The sequence below is a fragment of the Schistocerca nitens genome, unplaced genomic scaffold (genome assembly GCF_023898315.1).
Source record: "Schistocerca nitens isolate TAMUIC-IGC-003100 unplaced genomic scaffold, iqSchNite1.1 HiC_scaffold_385, whole genome shotgun sequence".
NCBI lineage: Eukaryota > Metazoa > Arthropoda > Insecta > Orthoptera > Acrididae > Schistocerca > Schistocerca nitens.
The window spans coordinates 119830-140984 of NW_026045919.1; the positions used below are offsets into that span (position 1 = coordinate 119830).

At 46.8% G+C, this 21155-nt stretch overlaps 12 non-coding genes across 12 annotated transcripts; all 12 read right to left on the reverse strand.

Moving 5' to 3' along the window:
* Positions 1–2770: 2770 nt before the first annotated feature.
* On the reverse strand, positions 2771–2852 carry Trnas-cga (transfer RNA serine (anticodon CGA)). Its single transcript has one exon. It is a non-coding gene; the product is annotated as a tRNA-Ser (tRNA).
* A 137-nt stretch (positions 2853–2989) lies between these two features.
* Trnak-uuu (transfer RNA lysine (anticodon UUU)) lies at positions 2990–3062 on the reverse strand. Its single transcript has one exon. It is a non-coding gene; the product is annotated as a tRNA-Lys (tRNA).
* A 538-nt stretch (positions 3063–3600) lies between these two features.
* On the reverse strand, positions 3601–3673 carry Trnaf-gaa (transfer RNA phenylalanine (anticodon GAA)). The gene has a single exon. It is a non-coding gene; the product is annotated as a tRNA-Phe (tRNA).
* A 4006-nt stretch (positions 3674–7679) lies between these two features.
* Trnas-cga (transfer RNA serine (anticodon CGA)) lies at positions 7680–7761 on the reverse strand. The gene has a single exon. It is a non-coding gene; the product is annotated as a tRNA-Ser (tRNA).
* A 137-nt stretch (positions 7762–7898) lies between these two features.
* On the reverse strand, positions 7899–7971 carry Trnak-uuu (transfer RNA lysine (anticodon UUU)). The gene has a single exon. It is a non-coding gene; the product is annotated as a tRNA-Lys (tRNA).
* A 537-nt stretch (positions 7972–8508) lies between these two features.
* Trnaf-gaa (transfer RNA phenylalanine (anticodon GAA)) lies at positions 8509–8581 on the reverse strand. The gene has a single exon. It is a non-coding gene; the product is annotated as a tRNA-Phe (tRNA).
* Positions 8582–12591: 4010 nt separating this feature from the next.
* Positions 12592–12673, reverse strand: Trnas-cga (transfer RNA serine (anticodon CGA)). The gene has a single exon. It is a non-coding gene; the product is annotated as a tRNA-Ser (tRNA).
* Positions 12674–12810: 137 nt separating this feature from the next.
* Positions 12811–12883, reverse strand: Trnak-uuu (transfer RNA lysine (anticodon UUU)). The gene has a single exon. It is a non-coding gene; the product is annotated as a tRNA-Lys (tRNA).
* Positions 12884–13421: 538 nt separating this feature from the next.
* On the reverse strand, positions 13422–13494 carry Trnaf-gaa (transfer RNA phenylalanine (anticodon GAA)). The gene has a single exon. It is a non-coding gene; the product is annotated as a tRNA-Phe (tRNA).
* A 4005-nt stretch (positions 13495–17499) lies between these two features.
* Positions 17500–17581, reverse strand: Trnas-cga (transfer RNA serine (anticodon CGA)). The gene has a single exon. It is a non-coding gene; the product is annotated as a tRNA-Ser (tRNA).
* A 137-nt stretch (positions 17582–17718) lies between these two features.
* On the reverse strand, positions 17719–17791 carry Trnak-uuu (transfer RNA lysine (anticodon UUU)). The gene has a single exon. It is a non-coding gene; the product is annotated as a tRNA-Lys (tRNA).
* Positions 17792–18329: 538 nt separating this feature from the next.
* Trnaf-gaa (transfer RNA phenylalanine (anticodon GAA)) lies at positions 18330–18402 on the reverse strand. The gene has a single exon. It is a non-coding gene; the product is annotated as a tRNA-Phe (tRNA).
* Between the last annotated feature and the right edge of the window lie 2753 nt (positions 18403–21155).

A 21155-nucleotide genomic window follows, 5' to 3' on the forward strand; every position in this document is an offset into this window, starting at 1 on the left:
ACCACTGCAAAAATGTAACGGCCAAGAAGCCACATAATGGTGTTGTTCTTTGTCCGGGGATAAAAAACCGTGTCCGGCCAGCAGAGGATATCAGTTGTAAATGCCGATTCCGAACTCCTGGTGAGTAACGCCAATTGTCGGCGCAGCCAGTACCACATGCGAAGACGGTCAGCGCAGGTAAATCGGTGTGGGAGCGTATCAACACAACCACACGTTTGACAAAGCGGAGAGACACATAAACCTATACGATGAAGTCGTACGTTCGTAGGAATCAGCTGATTAACCACCTTATACCATAGGGAGGCAACAGTTGCTGAATGAACGGGTAAGCTAATATTCGTCCATATGTTACGCCAATTAAAACGGGGATACTGCAAAACAATCGGGTTGGAAGAAAACGACCTGTGCCATTTGGCAAGCAGTGTTCGCGTAGTAAAAACAGGACGACGTTGTAAGTGGAGATCCAGGTAACTAATCTCAATGTAGAAGTCCCGAACATGTCGTAGCTTCGCATTTAGAGACCCTACGTTAATAGGCGGTGACAAGCTCTCAGGACGAACGACATGGAGTAATCGCGAAGTAACAGTCGGGGACTCAGAAAATAAAAGATGGAGGGTTCGCTTAACATAAAGGGCAGCAGCCTTGACACGGACATCGGTGAACGACAAGCCGCCCTCAAGACGCGGCTTCGTAAAAACATCACAACGTAATTTAAAAATGTGCCCCCGCCAAATATATCTGTTAATAAGCTGGACCATTTTTGCACCCTGCATTCGGGGAAGCGGAAACAACTGAGCAACGTAATATACTTTACATAAAACGTAAGTGTCTAATACACGCTTTTTTTGCAGTAGCGGTATCGAACGCCATGAGTGTTCGAATAAAACACCTTGAAGCTTGGAAATGGCCACTTGCCAATTTTTTGCAGCCATACGAAGAGGACACCGTTCAAGATAGATACCTAAATGTGTATGGTGTTCAACAGCCATAACCCACGGAATAACCACACGTTCAAAGCCCCGCAAATTCAGGAGTTTGCTTTTACGGGGGTTAATACGAGAACCTGAGGCTGCAGAAAATTTATCTAGTTCCATTTTCAACAGCGGCACTTCTGCGGCGGAACGAAGCAAAACAACCAAATCATCAGCATAAGCTGTTGCTGTCTGGGTAACCCCAGAGATCGTAAGACCACGAAGTGTCGAGTTGAGACGTGTGAGGAGTGGTTGAAGGGAGAGAGCATAAAGGGTCATGGATAAAGGGCTACCTTGCGGGACGCCACGTTTAATATCAATGACCTTCGTCAGCTGGCCATTAATGTCAATCTTAGCAGAAATGCCAGTCGTCATATTCTTAAGTACCAGCAGCGCCTTTTCATTAAAACCGAGTCGGCGCAGCAGAAGCTCTAAAAACGAATGGGACACACGATCAAAAGCCTTACTAAAATCAACAAATAAAAGCGCACAGGAAATATTGGTGACAGCGACAATCGACACAATATCACGATACCCCGCCAGAGGCGTCAAGATGGAGCGCCCCGGAAAGCAGCTTTGACAAGGAGTTATCACAGGTGTAAGCAAGAGGGATAGACGTGCATTAACAGCCCTAGCAGCCGTCTTATAATCAAAATTTAAAAGGGTTAAAGGACGAAAGTCACTAGCTGTCTTCAAACCAGCAGCTTTCGGTATCAGGACAACCGTACCTCTCTTGAAATCGGCTGGAATTGAGCCACCATTCAAAATTTCATTTACTATATCCGTAAAAACAGGCCCTATAATAGGCCAAAAGCGAACAAAAAACTCCTTAGGAAGGCCATCCGGACCAGGAGATTTGTGAGATGGTGAACAAGCAATAAAAGCTGAAATTTCGTCTGCAGTAAAAGGAGCTAAAAATTCCGTATTATGGTCCTCTGTTAAAACTGATGGGATAGCAGTTAAAATCTCGTCATTATCAACCGGATCAGAATCAGCCACAGCATATAAGGTCTCATAGTAGCAGGTAAGTTCATGGGTTATTTGATTCTGTAAGGTAAGCCGGCGACCATCAGCTGCCATTAACCACTCGGCCACGACTGCCTGTGGCAATATCGACTTCCGACAAGTGAAAGTGACATCTTTAGAAGCAATCCGATGGCAGAAAGCGGCGTGGCCTCACTCTTTTCTCTAGTGTTTCCATTGCCAGCACATTAGCCGTTACGAAAGTGTATTAATTTTCGCCCAGACAGGGGCTTCAACCCAACACCCTTTGGTTGAAAACCTAACGCTCTACCGACTGAGCTACCGTACAGCTGCGTGGTGTGCGAGTGATTCACATGTCGTAATTACTGGCTTATGGCTCCAATGGCGACTTCACCGACTTCCCACTGACGCACCGCTGACGCTGCTTTTCTGTCGTCTTAAGCGGTGGACATACTTGCAAGTAGCTGCGAGATCTTAACAAAAGAAACGCTGCACCATTGCTTTTGCCGCACTCGAATGACTGAATTACGATTCTTAAAAAGAAATGAATGTTCGCTCTGTCCAACACTTCCAAGCACATCTGTGTACTCACAAACTCGGCGTCGGCGCGAGAAAATGACGGGAGCGCACTCGTGGGCCTGCGACGGCTTTCTGCAGTCCCAGCGTCAGTGCGAGGTGAACCGGTAGCCACAGGAAGCAGCGGCCGTTGCGAAACTCAGTATTCTTAAATTTTCGTCTTGTTGAGAGTGGCGTCATTGGTTTGCATCCGCGTTCACGTGTGTGAAAATATTTGCTGCTCTTTACGCAAAATCGCACGCAGCCGGTAGGACTCGAACCTACGCTCCCAGAGGGAATCTGATTTCGAGTCAGACGCCTTAACCACTCGGCCACGACTGCCGGTAGCGCGAGTTCTGCCGACACATGCAACTGCTACCGTTTAAAGCACTGTGGTGTCAGGAAACGGCGTAGTTGCATTCTTTTCCGTAGTGTTTCCACCTCTACTAGACGAATCACTACCAAAGTATTAAAATTTCCGCCCGGACAGGGACTTGAACCCTGGACCCTTAGGTTAAAAGCCTAATGCTCTACCGACTGAGCTATCCGGGCTCACAAGACGTTTGTAAACCTTCCACGATACACAACTGCACATTGACTCATGTCCTTTACTGTTGTGCACTCGCTGCATGGAGCTGTAACTAATAAAACGTCGCCTGGATGCTGTCTACAAACTTATCGTGCTAAGCTCGTAACAGACTATCGAAGAATGCTGACACATGACGCAAGAACAAATTGCAGCAATCGTTACGTCTCATACGTTGGAGCAGAGGATTTACGTGTTCTGTCGACACTCACTGGGCAACTGGAAAATTCACAAGCATTTCGAATGCAATGTTTCCCACGTTTTCGCTCATTTCACGGTTCCGTTGGAGACGTTCTTCACGTCCTGACACAAAAAAGGGAACGCAATAGGTAGGACTTTTTTTTTATTTTCTTGCTTCCCAGGCATTTGCCTACTGTGTTCCTCTTATGGCATGCACTGGACAACCAGAACAGCTACAGGAGGGAGTCATTTTTGTTCTCGGCGGTAGTTACATTATCACAAACTCAGAGCAATTCCATTGGCGTCAGCTTCAAAACGAATGCATGCCGAAACCCGGGATCGAACCAGGGACCTTTAGATCTTCAGTCTAACGCTCTCCCAACTGAGCTATTTCGGCTGACGTTGAACGTCTCTGTTTTGCACGTCTTCGTTGACCTCTGCCCCGTCGCCAATTTCACAGTCATCTTCATCTGATAAGACACAGGGACGCTGAAAGGCGAGCAGCAGATGCAGTGAAGTACCACACACATTTCTTCTGCTTCCATCATCGTAACAAGCAAACACTTCGACTCGATTCATGTAATATTGACTTCGCTGACGCTAGAAAACCTGTGCTATATCGATGCCACGTGCAACTCGTGTGCAAAGAACGAGACACAAGAAGCAGTGAGCCTCTCCAGCGTGTGAGAGGCAGCATCTAGCAGATACACACGGTAAAACATTTGACTTGCGCTAGCTCATAAATTGCTACACGTCATCGTCTGCAAGCTAAAATGGACACATCTGCACTGCCCAGAGAGGTGACACTTGCACTGACACCTGGTGGACGGCTGTGAGACGAGGAGATGAGCTGTGGCTTCTGGGCGCGACTGTAGCGCTGCACCCTGCACATTGCTGGCGATCCACGTGTTTAGTGGAGACGCAACCGCTAGGATGCAGCTGAACGTCCTTCTTCTGAGAGCGAGAAAATTTTCGCAGTCGGCAGGACTCGAACCTACGCTCCCAGAGGGAATCTGATTTCAAGTCAGACGCCTTAACCACTTTTTTTTTTTTTTTTTTTTATACTCGAACCCACAATCCCCGGTTTAGGAGACCGATGCCTTATCCATTTTTTTTTTTTTGCCTTATCCATTTTTTTAACGCCTTAACCACTTTTTTTTTATCTTTTTTTTTGTCTCCTTGCAGCTCGGTGGAGGCGTGTTGGGCAGGGGTCGAATCCCGAGGCCTGGCCATGACGTCTCCTCCTCCCTGCACTGAAGCACAGTCGCACCAAGACGTAGTAATTGTCCTTGGTTCAGAGTCTTATGATACTTATATGTGGACACGGGGGTCATGATGCGTCGTCTATCCAAACAGGTAAAAGCTTGGCAGGAAGGTAAAAGAACTAAGAACTAGCGAGAATGTCTTCCGTATCATGAAGTGAGATCAGTATGCCCCTATACCGGTGCCATTAATGCATCTGGCGCAGTAATTATCAATAGAAGTGGAAACTTAACCAATCCCCTGCTTTTCGAAAACAATACTAAGCATATTCGCAAAGTCCCTCTTAAGATGTGGGAAAGATTTTTGCGTCCAGTACTCATGAAGCATGTAACCAATAAACGAAATAAAATCGGAAAGACCATCACCATCAACCACTGCAAAAATGTAACGGCCAAGAAGCCACATAATGGTGTTGTTCTTTGTCCGGGGATAAAAAACCGTGTCCGGCCAGCAGAGGATATCAGTTGTAAATGCCGATTCCGAACTCCTGGTGAGTAACGCCAATTGTCGGCGCAGCCAGTACCACATGCGAAGACGGTCAGCGCAGGTAAATCGGTGTGGGAGCGTATCAACACAACCACACGTTTGACAAAGCGGAGAGACACATAAACCTATACGATGAAGTCGTACGTTCGTAGGAATCAGCTGATTAACCACCTTATACCATAGGGAGGCAACAGTTGCTGAATGAACGGGTAAGCTAATATTCGTCCATATGTTACGCCAATTAAAACGGGGATACTGCAAAACAATCGGGTTGGAAGAAAACGACCTGTGCCATTTGGCAAGCAGTGTTCGCGTAGTAAAAACAGGACGACGTTGTAAGTGGAGATCCAGGTAACTAATCTCAATGTAGAAGTCCCGAACATGTCGTAGCTTCGCATTTAGAGACCCTACGTTAATAGGCGGTGACAAGCTCTCAGGACGAACAACATGGAGTAATCGCGAAGTAACAGTCGGGGACTCAGAAAATAAAAGATGGAGGGTTCGCTTAACATAAAGGGCAGCAGCCTTGACACGGACATCGGTGAACGACAAGCCGCCCTCAAGACGCGGCTTCGTAAAAACATCACAACGTAATTTAAAAATGTGCCCCCGCCAAATATATCTGTTAATAAGCTGGACCATTTTTGCACCCTGCATTCGGGGAAGCGGAAACAACTGAGCAACGTAATATACTTTACATAAAACATAAGTGTCTAATACACGCTTTTTTTGCAGTAGCGGTATCGAACGCCATGAGTGTTCGAATAAAACACCTTGAAGCTTGGAAATGGCCACTTGCCAATTTTTTGCAGCCATACGAAGAGGACACCGTTCAAGATAGATACCTAAATGTGTATGGTGTTCAACAGCCATAACCCACGGAATAACCACACGTTCAAAGCCCCGCAAATTCAGGAGTTTGCTTTTACGGGGGTTAATACGAGAACCTGAGGCTGCAGAAAATTTATCTAGTTCCATTTTCAACAGCGGCACTTCTGCGGCGGAACGAAGCAAAACAACCAAATCATCAGCATAAGCTGTTGCTGTCTGGGTAACCCCAGAGATCGTAAGACCACGAAGTGTCGAGTTGAGACGTGTGAGGAGTGGTTGAAGGGAGAGAGCATAAAGGGTCATGGATAAAGGGCTACCTTGCGGGACGCCACGTTTAATATCAATGACCTTCGTCAGCTGGCCATTAATGTCAATCTTAGCAGAAATGCCAGTCGTCATATTCTTAAGTACCAGCAGCGCCTTTTCATTAAAACCGAGTCGGCGCAGCAGAAGCTCTAAAAACGAATGGGACACACGATCAAAAGCCTTACTAAAATCAACAAATAAAAGCGCACAGGAAATATTGGTGACAGCGACAATCGACACAATATCACGATACCCCGCCAGAGGCGTCAAGATGGAGCGCCCCGGAAAGCAGCTTTGACAAGGAGTTATCACAGGTGTAAGCAAGAGGGATAGACGTGCATTAACAGCCCTAGCAGCCGTCTTATAATCAAAATTTAAAAGGGTTAAAGGACGAAAGTCACTAGCTGTCTTCAAACCAGCAGCTTTCGGTATCAGGACAACCGTACCTCTCTTGAAATCGGCTGGAATTGAGCCACCATTCAAAATTTCATTTACTATATCCGTAAAAACAGGCCCTATAATAGGCCAAAAGCGAACAAAAAACTCCTTAGGAAGGCCATCCGGACCAGGAGATTTGTGAGATGGTGAACAAGCAATAAAAGCTGAAATTTCGTCTGCAGTAAAAGGAGCTAAAAATTCCGTATTATGGTCCTCTGTTAAAACTGATGGGATAGCAGTTAAAATCTCGTCATTATCAACCGGATCAGAATCAGCCACAGCATATAAGGTCTCATAGTAGCAGGTAAGTTCATGGGTTATTTGATTCTGTAAGGTAAGCCGGCGACCATCAGCTGCCATTAACCACTCGGCCACGACTGCCTGTGGCAATATCGACTTCCGACAAGTGAAAGTGACATCTTTAGAAGCAATCCGATGGCAGAAAGCGGCGTGGCCTCACTCTTTTCTCTAGTGTTTCCATTGCCAGCACATTAGCCGTTACGAAAGTGTATTAATTTTCGCCCAGACAGGGGCTTCAACCCAACACCCTTTGGTTGAAAACCTAACGCTCTACCGACTGAGCTACCGTACAGCTGCGTGGTGTGCGAGTGATTCACATGTCGTAATTACTGGCTTATGGCTCCAATGGCGACTTCACCGACTTCCCACTGACGCACCGCTGACGCTGCTTTTCTGTCGTCTTAAGCGGTGGACATACTTGCAAGTAGCTGCGAGATCTTAACAAAAGAAACGCTGCACCATTGCTTTTGCCGCACTCGAATGACTGAATTTCGATTCTTAAAAAGAAATGAATGTTCGCTCTGTCCAACACTTCCAAGCACATCTGTGTACTCACAAACTCGGCGTCGGCGCGAGAAAATGACGGGAGCGCACTCGTGGGCCTGCGACGGCTTTCTGCAGTCCCAGCGTCAGTGCGAGGTGAACCGGTAGCCACAGGAAGCAGCGGCCGTTGCGAAACTCAGTATTCTTAAATTTTCGTCTTGTTGAGAGTGGCGTCATTGGTTTGCATCCGCGTTCACGTGTGTGAAAATATTTGCTGCTCTTTACGCAAAATCGCACGCAGCCGGTAGGACTCGAACCTACGCTCCCAGAGGGAATCTGATTTCGAGTCAGACGCCTTAACCACTCGGCCACGACTGCCGGTAGCGCGAGTTCTGCCGACACATGCAACTGCTACCGTTTAAAGCACTGTGGTGTCAGGAAACGGCGTAGTTGCATTCTTTTCCGTAGTGTTTCCACCTCTACTAGACGAATCACTACCAAAGTATTAAAATTTCCGCCCGGACAGGGACTTGAACCCTGGACCCTTAGGTTAAAAGCCTAATGCTCTACCGACTGAGCTATCCGGGCTCACAAGACGTTTGTAAACCTTCCACGATACACAACTGCACATTGACTCATGTCCTTTACTGTTGTGCACTCGCTGCATGGAGCTGTAACTAATAAAACGTCGCCTGGATGCTGTCTACAAACTTATCGTGCTAAGCTCGTAACAGACTATCGAAGAATGCTGACACATGACGCAAGAACAAATTGCAGCAATCGTTACGTCTCATACGTTGGAGCAGAGGATTTACGTGTTCTGTCGACACTCACTGGGCAACTGGAAAATTCACAAGCATTTCGAATGCAATGTTTCCCACGTTTTCGCTCATTTCACGGTTCCGTTGGAGACGTTCTTCACGTCCTGACACAAAAAAGGGAACGCAATAGGTAGGACTTTTTTTTATTTTCTTGCTTCCCAGGCATTTGCCTACTGTGTTCCTCTTATGGCATGCACTGGACAACCAGAACAGCTACAGGAGGGAGTCATTTTTGTTCTCGGCGGTAGTTACATTATCACAAACTCAGAGCAATTCCATTGGCGTCAGCTTCAAAACGAATGCATGCCGAAACCCGGGATCGAACCAGGGACCTTTAGATCTTCAGTCTAACGCTCTCCCAACTGAGCTATTTCGGCTGACGTTGAACGTCTCTGTTTTGCACGTCTTCGTTGACCTCTGCCCCGTCGCCAATTTCACAGTCATCTTCATCTGATAAGACACAGGGACGCTGAAAGGCGAGCAGCAGATGCAGTGAAGTACCACACACATTTCTTCTGCTTCCATCATCGTAACAAGCAAACACTTCGACTCGATTCATGTAATATTGACTTCGCTGACGCTAGAAAACCTGTGCTATATCGATGCCACGTGCAACTCGTGTGCAAAGAACGAGACACAAGAAGCAGTGAGCCTCTCCAGCGTGTGAGAGGCAGCATCTAGCAGATACACACGGTAAAACATTTGACTTGCGCTAGCTCATAAATTGCTACACGTCATCGTCTGCAAGCTAAAATGGACACATCTGCACTGCCCAGAGAGGTGACACTTGCACTGACACCTGGTGGACGGCTGTGAGACGAGGAGATGAGCTGTGGCTTCTGGGCGCGACTGTAGCGCTGCACCCTGCACATTGCTGGCGATCCACGTGTTTAGTGGAGACGCAACCGCTAGGATGCAGCTGAACGTCCTTCTTCTGAGAGCGAGAAAATTTTCGCAGTCGGCAGGACTCGAACCTACGCTCCCAGAGGGAATCTGATTTCAAGTCAGACGCCTTAACCACTTTTTTTTTTTTTTTTTTTTTTTTTATACTCGAACCCACAATCCCCAGTTTAGGAGACCGATGCCTTATCCATTTTTTTTTTTGCCTTATCCATTTTTTTTTAACGCCTTAACCACTTTTTTTTATCTTTTTTTTTGTCTCCTTGCAGCTCGGTGGAGGCGTGTTGGGCAGGGGTCGAATCCCGAGGCCTGGCCATGACGTCTCCTCCTCCCTGCACTGAAGCACAGTCGCACCAAGACGTAGTAATTGTCCTTGGTTCAGAGTCTTATGATACTTATATGTGGACACGGGGGTCATGATGCGTCGTCTATCCAAACAGGTAAAAGCTTGGCAGGAAGGTAAAAGAACTAAGAACTAGCGAGAATGTCTTCCGTATCATGAAGTGAGATCAGTATGCCCCTATACCGGTGCCATTAATGCATCTGGCGCAGTAATTATCAATAGAAGTGGAAACTTAACCAATCCCCTGCTTTTCGAAAACAATACTAAGCATATTCGCAAAGTCCCTCTTAAGATGTGGGAAAGATTTTTGCGTCCAGTACTCATGAAGCATGTAACCAATAAACGAAATAAAATCGGAAAGACCATCACCATCAACCACTGCAAAAATGTAACGGCCAAGAAGCCACATAATGGTGTTGTTCTTTGTCCGGGGATAAAAAACCGTGTCCGGCCAGCAGAGGATATCAGTTGTAAATGCCGATTCCGAACTCCTGGTGAGTAACGCCAATTGTCGGCGCAGCCAGTACCACATGCGAAGACGGTCAGCGCAGGTAAATCGGTGTGGGAGCGTATCAACACAACCACACGTTTGACAAAGCGGAGAGACACATAAACCTATACGATGAAGTCGTACGTTCGTAGGAATCAGCTGATTAACCACCTTATACCATAGGGAGGCAACAGTTGCTGAATGAACGGGTAAGCTAATATTCGTCCATATGTTACGCCAATTAAAACGGGGATACTGCAAAACAATCGGGTTGGAAGAAAACGACCTGTGCCATTTGGCAAGCAGTGTTCGCGTAGTAAAAACAGGACGACGTTGTAAGTGGAGATCCAGGTAACTAATCTCAATGTAGAAGTCCCGAACATGTCGTAGCTTCGCATTTAGAGACCCTACGTTAATAGGCGGTGACAAGCTCTCAGGACGAACGACATGGAGTAATCGCGAAGTAACAGTCGGGGACTCAGAAAATAAAAGATGGAGGGTTCGCTTAACATAAAGGGCAGCAGCCTTGACACGGACATCGGTGAACGACAAGCCGCCCTCAAGACGCGGCTTCGTAAAAACATCACAACGTAATTTAAAAATGTGCCCCCACCAAATATATCTGTTAATAAGCTGGACCATTTTTGCACCCTGCATTCGGGGAAGCGGAAACAACTGAGCAACGTAATATACTTTACATAAAACATAAGTGTCTAATACACGCTTTTTTTGCAGTAGCGGTATCGAACGCCATGAGTGTTCGAATAAAACACCTTGAAGCTTGGAAATGGCCACTTGCCAATTTTTTGCAGCCATACGAAGAGGACACCGTTCAAGATAGATACCTAAATGTGTATGGTGTTCAACAGCCATAACCCACGGAATAACCACACGTTCAAAGCCCCGCAAATTCAGGAGTTTGCTTTTACGGGGGTTAATACGAGAACCTGAGGCTGCAGAAAATTTATCTAGTTCCATTTTCAACAGCGGCACTTCTGCGGCGGAACGAAGCAAAACAACCAAATCATCAGCATAAGCTGTTGCTGTCTGGGTAACCCCAGAGATCGTAAGACCACGAAGTGTCGAGTTGAGACGTGTGAGGAGTGGTTGAAGGGAGAGAGCATAAAGGGTCATGGATAAAGGGCTACCTTGCGGGACGCCACGTTTAATATCAATGACCTTCGTCAGCTGGCCATTAATGTCAATCTTAGCAGAAATGCCAGTCGTCATATTCTTAAGTACCAGCAGCGCCTTTTCATTAAAACCGAGTCGGCGCAGCAGAAGCTCTAAAAACGAATGGGACACACGATCAAAAGCCTTACTAAAATCAACAAATAAAAGCGCACAGGAAATATTGGTGACAGCGACAATCGACACAATATCACGATACCCCGCCAGAGGCGTCAAGATGGAGCGCCCCGGAAAGCAGCTTTGACAAGGAGTTATCACAGGTGTAAGCAAGAGGGATAGACGTGCATTAACAGCCCTAGCAGCCGTCTTATAATCAAAATTTAAAAGGGTTAAAGGACGAAAGTCACTAGCTGTCTTCAAACCAGCAGCTTTCGGTATCAGGACAACCGTACCTCTCTTGAAATCGGCTGGAATTGAGCCACCATTCAAAATTTCATTTACTATATCCGTAAAAACAGGCCCTATAATAGGCCAAAAGCGAACAAAAAACTCCTTAGGAAGGCCATCCGGACCAGGAGATTTGTGAGATGGTGAACAAGCAATAAAAGCTGAAATTTCGTCTGCAGTAAAAGGAGCTAAAAATTCCGTATTATGGTCCTCTGTTAAAACTGATGGGATAGCAGTTAAAATCTCGTCATTATCAACCGGATCAGAATCAGCCACAGCATATAAGGTCTCATAGTAGCAGGTAAGTTCATGGGTTATTTGATTCTGTAAGGTAAGCCGGCGACCATCAGCTGCCATTAACCACTCGGCCACGACTGCCTGTGGCAATATCGACTTCCGACAAGTGAAAGTGACATCTTTAGAAGCAATCCGATGGCAGAAAGCGGCGTGGCCTCACTCTTTTCTCTAGTGTTTCCATTGCCAGCACATTAGCCGTTACGAAAGTGTATTAATTTTCGCCCAGACAGGGGCTTCAACCCAACACCCTTTGGTTGAAAACCTAACGCTCTACCGACTGAGCTACCGTACAGCTGCGTGGTGTGCGAGTGATTCACATGTCGTAATTACTGGCTTATGGCTCCAATGGCGACTTCACCGACTTCCCACTGACGCACCGCTGACGCTGCTTTTCTGTCGTCTTAAGCGGTGGACATACTTGCAAGTAGCTGCGAGATCTTAACAAAAGAAACGCTGCACCATTGCTTTTGCCGCACTCGAATGACTGAATTACGATTCTTAAAAAGAAATGAATGTTCGCTCTGTCCAACACTTCCAAGCACATCTGTGTACTCACAAACTCGGCGTCGGCGCGAGAAAATGACGGGAGCGCACTCGTGGGCCTGCGACGGCTTTCTGCAGTCCCAGCGTCAGTGCGAGGTGAACCGGTAGCCACAGGAAGCAGCGGCCGTTGCGAAACTCAGTATTCTTAAATTTTCGTCTTGTTGAGAGTGGCGTCATTGGTTTGCATCCGCGTTCACGTGTGTGAAAATATTTGCTGCTCTTTACGCAAAATCGCACGCAGCCGGTAGGACTCGAACCTACGCTCCCAGAGGGAATCTGATTTCGAGTCAGACGCCTTAACCACTCGGCCACGACTGCCGGTAGCGCGAGTTCTGCCGACACATGCAACTGCTACCGTTTAAAGCACTGTGGTGTCAGGAAACGGCGTAGTTGCATTCTTTTCCGTAGTGTTTCCACCTCTACTAGACGAATCACTACCAAAGTATTAAAATTTCCGCCCGGACAGGGACTTGAACCCTGGACCCTTAGGTTAAAAGCCTAATGCTCTACCGACTGAGCTATCCGGGCTCACAAGACGTTTGTAAACCTTCCACGATACACAACTGCACATTGACTCATGTCCTTTACTGTTGTGCACTCGCTGCATGGAGCTGTAACTAATAAAACGTCGCCTGGATGCTGTCTACAAACTTATCGTGCTAAGCTCGTAACAGACTATCGAAGAATGCTGACACATGACGCAAGAACAAATTGCAGCAATCGTTACGTCTCATACGTTGGAGCAGAGGATTTACGTGTTCTGTCGACACTCACTGGGCAACTGGAAAATTCACAAGCATTTCGAATGCAATGTTTCCCACGTTTTCGCTCATTTCACGGTTCCGTTGGAGACGTTCTTCACGTCCTGACACAAAAAAGGGAACGCAATAGGTAGGACTTTTTTTTTATTTTCTTGCTTCCCAGGCATTTGCCTACTGTGTTCCTCTTATGGCATGCACTGGACAACCAGAACAGCTACAGGAGGGAGTCATTTTTGTTCTCGGCGGTAGTTACATTATCACAAACTCAGAGCAATTCCATTGGCGTCAGCTTCAAAACGAATGCATGCCGAAACCCGGGATCGAACCAGGGACCTTTAGATCTTCAGTCTAACGCTCTCCCAACTGAGCTATTTCGGCTGACGTTGAACGTCTCTGTTTTGCACGTCTTCGTTGACCTCTGCCCCGTCGCCAATTTCACAGTCATCTTCATCTGATAAGACACAGGGACGCTGAAAGGCGAGCAGCAGATGCAGTGAAGTACCACACACATTTCTTCTGCTTCCATCATCGTAACAAGCAAACACTTCGACTCGATTCATGTAATATTGACTTCGCTGACGCTAGAAAACCTGTGCTATATCGATGCCACGTGCAACTCGTGTGCAAAGAACGAGACACAAGAAGCAGTGAGCCTCTCCAGCGTGTGAGAGGCAGCATCTAGCAGATACACACGGTAAAACATTTGACTTGCGCTAGCTCATAAATTGCTACACGTCATCGTCTGCAAGCTAAAATGGACACATCTGCACTGCCCAGAGAGGTGACACTTGCACTGACACCTGGTGGACGGCTGTGAGACGAGGAGATGAGCTGTGGCTTCTGGGCGCGACTGTAGCGCTGCACCCTGCACATTGCTGGCGATCCACGTGTTTAGTGGAGACGCAACCGCTAGGATGCAGCTGAACGTCCTTCTTCTGAGAGCGAGAAAATTTTCGCAGTCGGCAGGACTCGAACCTACGCTCCCAGAGGGAATCTGATTTCAAGTCAGACGCCTTAACCACTTTTTTTTTTTTTTTTTTTTTATACTCGAACCCACAATCCCCGGTTTAGGAGACCGATGCCTTATCCATTTTTTTTTTGCCTTATCCATTTTTTTTAACGCCTTAACCACTTTTTTTTTATCTTTTTTTTTGTCTCCTTGCAGCTCGGTGGAGGCGTGTTGGGCAGGGGTCGAATCCCGAGGCCTGGCCATGACGTCTCCTCCTCCCTGCACTGAAGCACAGTCGCACCAAGACGTAGTAATTGTCCTTGGTTCAGAGTCTTATGATACTTATATGTGGACACGGGGGTCATGATGCGTCGTCTATCCAAACAGGTAAAAGCTTGGCAGGAAGGTAAAAGAACTAAGAACTAGCGAGAATGTCTTCCGTATCATGAAGTGAGATCAGTATGCCCCTATACCGGTGCCATTAATGCATCTGGCGCAGTAATTATCAATAGAAGTGGAAACTTAACCAATCCCCTGCTTTTCGAAAACAATACTAAGCATATTCGCAAAGTCCCTCTTAAGATGTGGGAAAGATTTTTGCGTCCAGTACTCATGAAGCATGTAACCAATAAACGAAATAAAATCGGAAAGACCATCACCATCAACCACTGCAAAAATGTAACGGCCAAGAAGCCACATAATGGTGTTGTTCTTTGTCCGGGGATAAAAAACCGTGTCCGGCCAGCAGAGGATATCAGTTGTAAATGCCGATTCCGAACTCCTGGTGAGTAACGCCAATTGTCGGCGCAGCCAGTACCACATGCGAAGACGGTCAGCGCAGGTAAATCGGTGTGGGAGCGTATCAACACAACCACACGTTTGACAAAGCGGAGAGACACATAAACCTATACGATGAAGTCGTACGTTCGTAGGAATCAGCTGATTAACCACCTTATACCATAGGGAGGCAACAGTTGCTGAATGAACGGGTAAGCTAATATTCGTCCATATGTTACGCCAATTAAAACGGGGATACTGCAAAACAATCGGGTTGGAAGAAAACGACCTGTGCCATTTGGCAAGCAGTGTTCGCGTAGTAAAAACAGGACGACGTTGTAAGTGGAGATCCAGGTAACTAATCTCAATGTAGAAGTCCCGAACATGTCGTAGCTTCGCATTTAGAGACCCTACGTTAATAGGCGGTGACAAGCTCTCAGGACGAACGACATGGAGTAATCGCGAAGTAACAGTCGGGGACTCAGAAAATAAAAGATGGAGGGTTCGCTTAACATAAAGGGCAGCAGCCTTGACACGGACATCGGTGAACGACAAGCCGCCCTCAAGACGCGGCTTCGTAAAAACATCACAACGTAATTTAAAAATGTGCCCCCGCCAAATATATCTGTTAATAAGCTGGACCATTTTTGCACCCTGCATTCGGGGAAGCGGAAACAACTGAGCAACGTAATATACTTTACATAAAACATAAGTGTCTAATACACGCTTTTTTTGCAGTAGCGGTATCGAACGCCATGAGTGTTCGAATAAAACACCTTGAAGCTTGGAAATGGCCACTTGCCAATTTTTTGCAGCCATACGAAGAGGACACCGTTCAAGATAGATACCTAAATGTGTATGGTGTTCAACAGCCATAACCCACGGAATAACCACACGTTCAAAGCCCCGCAAATTCAGGAGTTTGCTTTTACGGGGGTTAATACGAGAACCTGAGGCTGCAGAAAATTTATCTAGTTCCATTTTCAACAGCGGCACTTCTGCGGCGGAACGAAGCAAAACAACCAAATCATCAGCATAAGCTGTTGCTGTCTGGGTAACCCCAGAGATCGTAAGACCACGAAGTGTCGAGTTGAGACGTGTGAGGAGTGGTTGAAGGGAGAGAGCATAAAGGGTCATGGATAAAGGGCTACCTTGCGGGACGCCACGTTTAATATCAATGACCTTCGTCAGCTGGCCATTAATGTCAATCTTAGCAGAAATGCCAGTCGTCATATTCTTAAGTACCAGCAGCGCCTTTTCATTAAAACCGAGTCGGCGCAGCAGAAGCTCTAAAAACGAATGGGACACACGATCAAAAGCCTTACTAAAATCAACAAATAAAAGCGCACAGGAAATATTGGTGACAGCGACAATCGACACAATATCACGATACCCCGCCAGAGGCGTCAAGATGGAGCGCCCCGGAAAGCAGCTTTGACAAGGAGTTATCACAGGTGTAAGCAAGAGGGATAGACGTGCATTAACAGCCCTAGCAGCCGTCTTATAATCAAAATTTAAAAGGGTTAAAGGACGAAAGTCACTAGCTGTCTTCAAACCAGCAGCTTTCGGTATCAGGACAACCGTACCTCTCTTGAAATCGGCTGGAATTGAGCCACCATTCAAAATTTCATTTACTATATCCGTAAAAACAGGCCCTATAATAGGCCAAAAGCGAACAAAAAACTCCTTAGGAAGGCCATCCGGACCAGGAGATTTGTGAGATGGTGAACAAGCAATAAAAGCTGAAATTTCGTCTGCAGTAAAAGGAGCTAAAAATTCCGTATTATGGTCCTCTGTTAAAACTGATGGGATAGCAGTTAAAATCTCGTCATTATCAACCGGATCAGAATCAGCCACAGCATATAAGGTCTCATAGTAGCAGGTAAGTTCATGGGTTATTTGATTCTGTAAGGTAAGCCGGCGACCATCAGCTGCCATTAACCACTCGGCCACGACTGCCTGTGGCAATATCGACTTCCGACAAGTGAAAGTGACATCTTTAGAAGCAATCCGATGGCAGAAAGCGGCGTGGCCTCACTCTTTTCTCTAGTGTTTCCATTGCCAGCACATTAGCCGTTACGAAAGTGTATTAATTTTCGCCCAGACAGGGGCTTCAACCCAACACCCTTTGGTTGAAAACCTAACGCTCTACCGACTGAGCTACCGTACAGCTGCGTGGTGTGCGAGTGATTCACATGTCGTAATTACTGGCTTATGGCTCCAATGGCGACTTCACCGACTTCCCACTGACGCACCGCTGACGCTGCTTTTCTGTCGTCTTAAGCGGTGGACATACTTGCAAGTAGCTGCGAGATCTTAACAAAAGAAACGCTGCACCATTGCTTTTGCCGCACTCGAATGACTGAATTACGATTCTTAAAAAGAAATGAATGTTCGCTCTGTCCAACACTTCCAAGCACATCTGTGTACTCACAAACTCGGCGTCGGCGCGAGAAAATGACGGGAGCGCACTCGTGGGCCTGCGACGGCTTTCTGCAGTCCCAGCGTCAGTGCGAGGTGAACCGGTAGCCACAGGAAGCAGCGGCCGTTGCGAAACTCAGTATTCTTAAATTTTCGTCTTGTTGAGAGTGGCGTCATTGGTTTGCATCCGCGTTCACGTGTGTGAAAATATTTGCTGCTCTTTACGCAAAATCGCACGCAGCCGGTAGGACTCGAACCTACGCTCCCAGAGGGAATCTGATTTCGAGTCAGACGCCTTAACCACTCGGCCACGACTGCCGGTAGCGCGAGTTCTGCCGACACATGCAACTGCTACCGTTTAAAGCACTGTGGTGTCAGGAAACGGCGTAGTTGCATTCTTTTCCGTAGTGTTTCCACCTCTACTAGACGAATCACTACCAAAGTATTAAAATTTCCGCCCGGACAGGGACTTGAACCCTGGACCCTTAGGTTAAAAGCCTAATGCTCTACCGACTGAGCTATCCGGGCTCACAAGACGTTTGTAAACCTTCCACGATACACAACTGCACATTGACTCATGTCCTTTACTGTTGTGCACTCGCTGCATGGAGCTGTAACTAATAAAACGTCGCCTGGATGCTGTCTACAAACTTATCGTGCTAAGCTCGTAACAGACTATCGAAGAATGCTGACACATGACGCAAGAACAAATTGCAGCAATCGTTACGTCTCATACGTTGGAGCAGAGGATTTACGTGTTCTGTCGACACTCACTGGGCAACTGGAAAATTCACAAGCATTTCGAATGCAATGTTTCCCACGTTTTCGCTCATTTCACGGTTCCGTTGGAGACGTTCTTCACGTCCTGACACAAAAAAGGGAACGCAATAGGTAGGACTTTTTTTTTATTTTCTTGCTTCCCAGGCATTTGCCTACTGTGTTCCTCTTATGGCATGCACTGGACAACCAGAACAGCTACAGGAGGGAGTCATTTTTGTTCTCGGCGGTAGTTACATTATCACAAACTCAGAGCAATTCCATTGGCGTCAGCTTCAAAACGAATGCATGCCGAAACCCGGGATCGAACCAGGGACCTTTAGATCTTCAGTCTAACGCTCTCCCAACTGAGCTATTTCGGCTGACGTTGAACGTCTCTGTTTTGCACGTCTTCGTTGACCTCTGCCCCGTCGCCAATTTCACAGTCATCTTCATCTGATAAGACACAGGGACGCTGAAAGGCGAGCAGCAGATGCAGTGAAGTACCACACACATTTCTTCTGCTTCCATCATCGTAACAAGCAAACACTTCGACTCGATTCATGTAATATTGACTTCGCTGACGCTAGAAAACCTGTGCTATATCGATGCCACGTGCAACTCGTGTGCAAAGAACGAGACACAAGAAGCAGTGAGCCTCTCCAGCGTGTGAGAGGCAGCATCTAGCAGATACACACGGTAAAACATTTGACTTGCGCTAGCTCATAAATTGCTACACGTCATCGTCTGCAAGCTAAAATGGACACATCTGCACTGCCCAGAGAGGTGACACTTGCACTGACACCTGGTGGACGGCTGTGAGACGAGGAGATGAGCTGTGGCTTCTGGGCGCGACTGTAGCGCTGCACCCTGCACATTGCTGGCGATCCACGTGTTTAGTGGAGACGCAACCGCTAGGATGCAGCTGAACGTCCTTCTTCTGAGAGCGAGAAAATTTTCGCAGTCGGCAGGACTCGAACCTACGCTCCCAGAGGGAATCTGATTTCAAGTCAGACGCCTTAACCACTTTTTTTTTTTTTTTTTTTATACTCGAACCCACAATCCCCGGTTTAGGAGACCGATGCCTTATCCATTTTTTTTTTTTGCCTTATCCATTTTTTTTAACGCCTTAACCACTTTTTTTTTATCTTTTTTTTTGTCTCCTTGCAGCTCGGTGGAGGCGTGTTGGGCAGGGGTCGAATCCCGAGGCCTGGCCATGACGTCTCCTCCTCCCTGCACTGAAGCACAGTCGCACCAAGACGTAGTAATTGTCCTTGGTTCAGAGTCTTATGATACTTATATGTGGACACGGGGGTCATGATGCGTCGTCTATCCAAACAGGTAAAAGCTTGGCAGGAAGGTAAAAGAACTAAGAACTAGCGAGAATGTCTTCCGTATCATGAAGTGAGATCAGTATGCCCCTATACCGGTGCCATTAATGCATCTGGCGCAGTAATTATCAATAGAAGTGGAAACTTAACCAATCCCCTGCTTTTCGAAAACAATACTAAGCATATTCGCAAAGTCCCTCTTAAGATGTGGGAAAGATTTTTGCGTCCAGTACTCATGAAGCATGTAACCAATAAACGAAATAAAATCGGAAAGACCATCACCATCAACCACTGCAAAAATGTAACGGCCAAGAAGCCACATAATGGTGTTGTTCTTTGTCCGGGGATAAAAAACCGTGTCCGGCCAGCAGAGGATATCAGTTGTAAATGCCGATTCCGAACTCCTGGTGAGTAACGCCAATTGTCGGCGCAGCCAGTACCACATGCGAAGACGGTCAGCGCAGGTAAATCGGTGTGGGAGCGTATCAACACAACCACACGTTTGACAAAGCGGAGAGACACATAAACCTATACGATGAAGTCGTACGTTCGTAGGAATCAGCTGATTAACCACCTTATACCATAGGGAGGCAACAGTTGCTGAATGAACGGGTAAGCTAATATTCGTCCATATGTTACGCCAATTAAAACGGGGATACTGCAAAACAATCGGGTTGGAAGAAAACGACCTGTGCCATTTGGCAAGCAGTGTTCGCGTAGTAAAAACAGGACGACGTTGTAAGTGGAGATCCAGGTAACTAATCTCAATGTAGAAGTCCCGAACATGTCGTAGCTTCGCATTTAGAGACCCTACGTTAATAGGCGGTGACAAGCTCTCAGGACGAACGACATGGAGTAATCGCGAAGTAACAGTCGGGGACTCAGAAAATAAAAGATGGAGGGTTCGCTTAACATAAAGGGCAGCAGCCTTGACACGGACATCGGTGAACGACAAGCCGCCCTCAAGACGCGGCTTCGTAAAAACATCACAACGTAATTTAAAAATGTGCCCCCGCCAAATATATCTGTTAATAAGCTGGACCATTTTTGCACCCTGCATTCGGGGAAGCGGAAACAACTGAGCAACGTAATATACTTTACATAAAACATAAGTGTCTAATACACGCTTTTTTTGCAGTAGCGGTATCGAACGCCATGAGTGTTCGAATAAAACACCTTGAAGCTTGGAAATGGCCACTTGCCAATTTTTTGCAGCCATACGAAGAGGACACCGTTCAAGATAGATACCTAAATGTGTATGGTGTTCAACAGCCATAACCCACGGAATAACCACACGTTCAAAGCCCCGCAAATTCAGGAGTTTGCTTTTACGGGGGTTAATACGAGAACCTGAGGCTGCAGAAAATTTATCTAGTTCCATTTTCAACAGCGGCACTTCTGCGGCGGAACGAAGCAAAACAACCAAATCATCAGCATAAGCTGTTGCTGTCTGGGTAACCCCAGAGATCGTAAGACCACGAAGTGTCGAGTTGAGACGTGTGAGGAGTGGTTGAAGGGAGAGAGCATAAAGGGTCATGGATAAAGGGCTACCTTGCGGGACGCCACGTTTAATATCAATGACCTTCGTCAGCTGGCCATTAATGTCAATCTTAGCAGAAATGCCAGTCGTCATATTCTTAAGTACCAGCAGCGCCGTTTCATTAAAACCGAGTCGGCGCAGCAGAAGCTCTAAAAACGAATGGGACACACGATCAAAAGCCTTACTAAAATCAACAAATAAAAGCGCACAGGAAATATTGGTGACAGCGACAATCGACACAATATCACGATACCCCGCCAGAGGC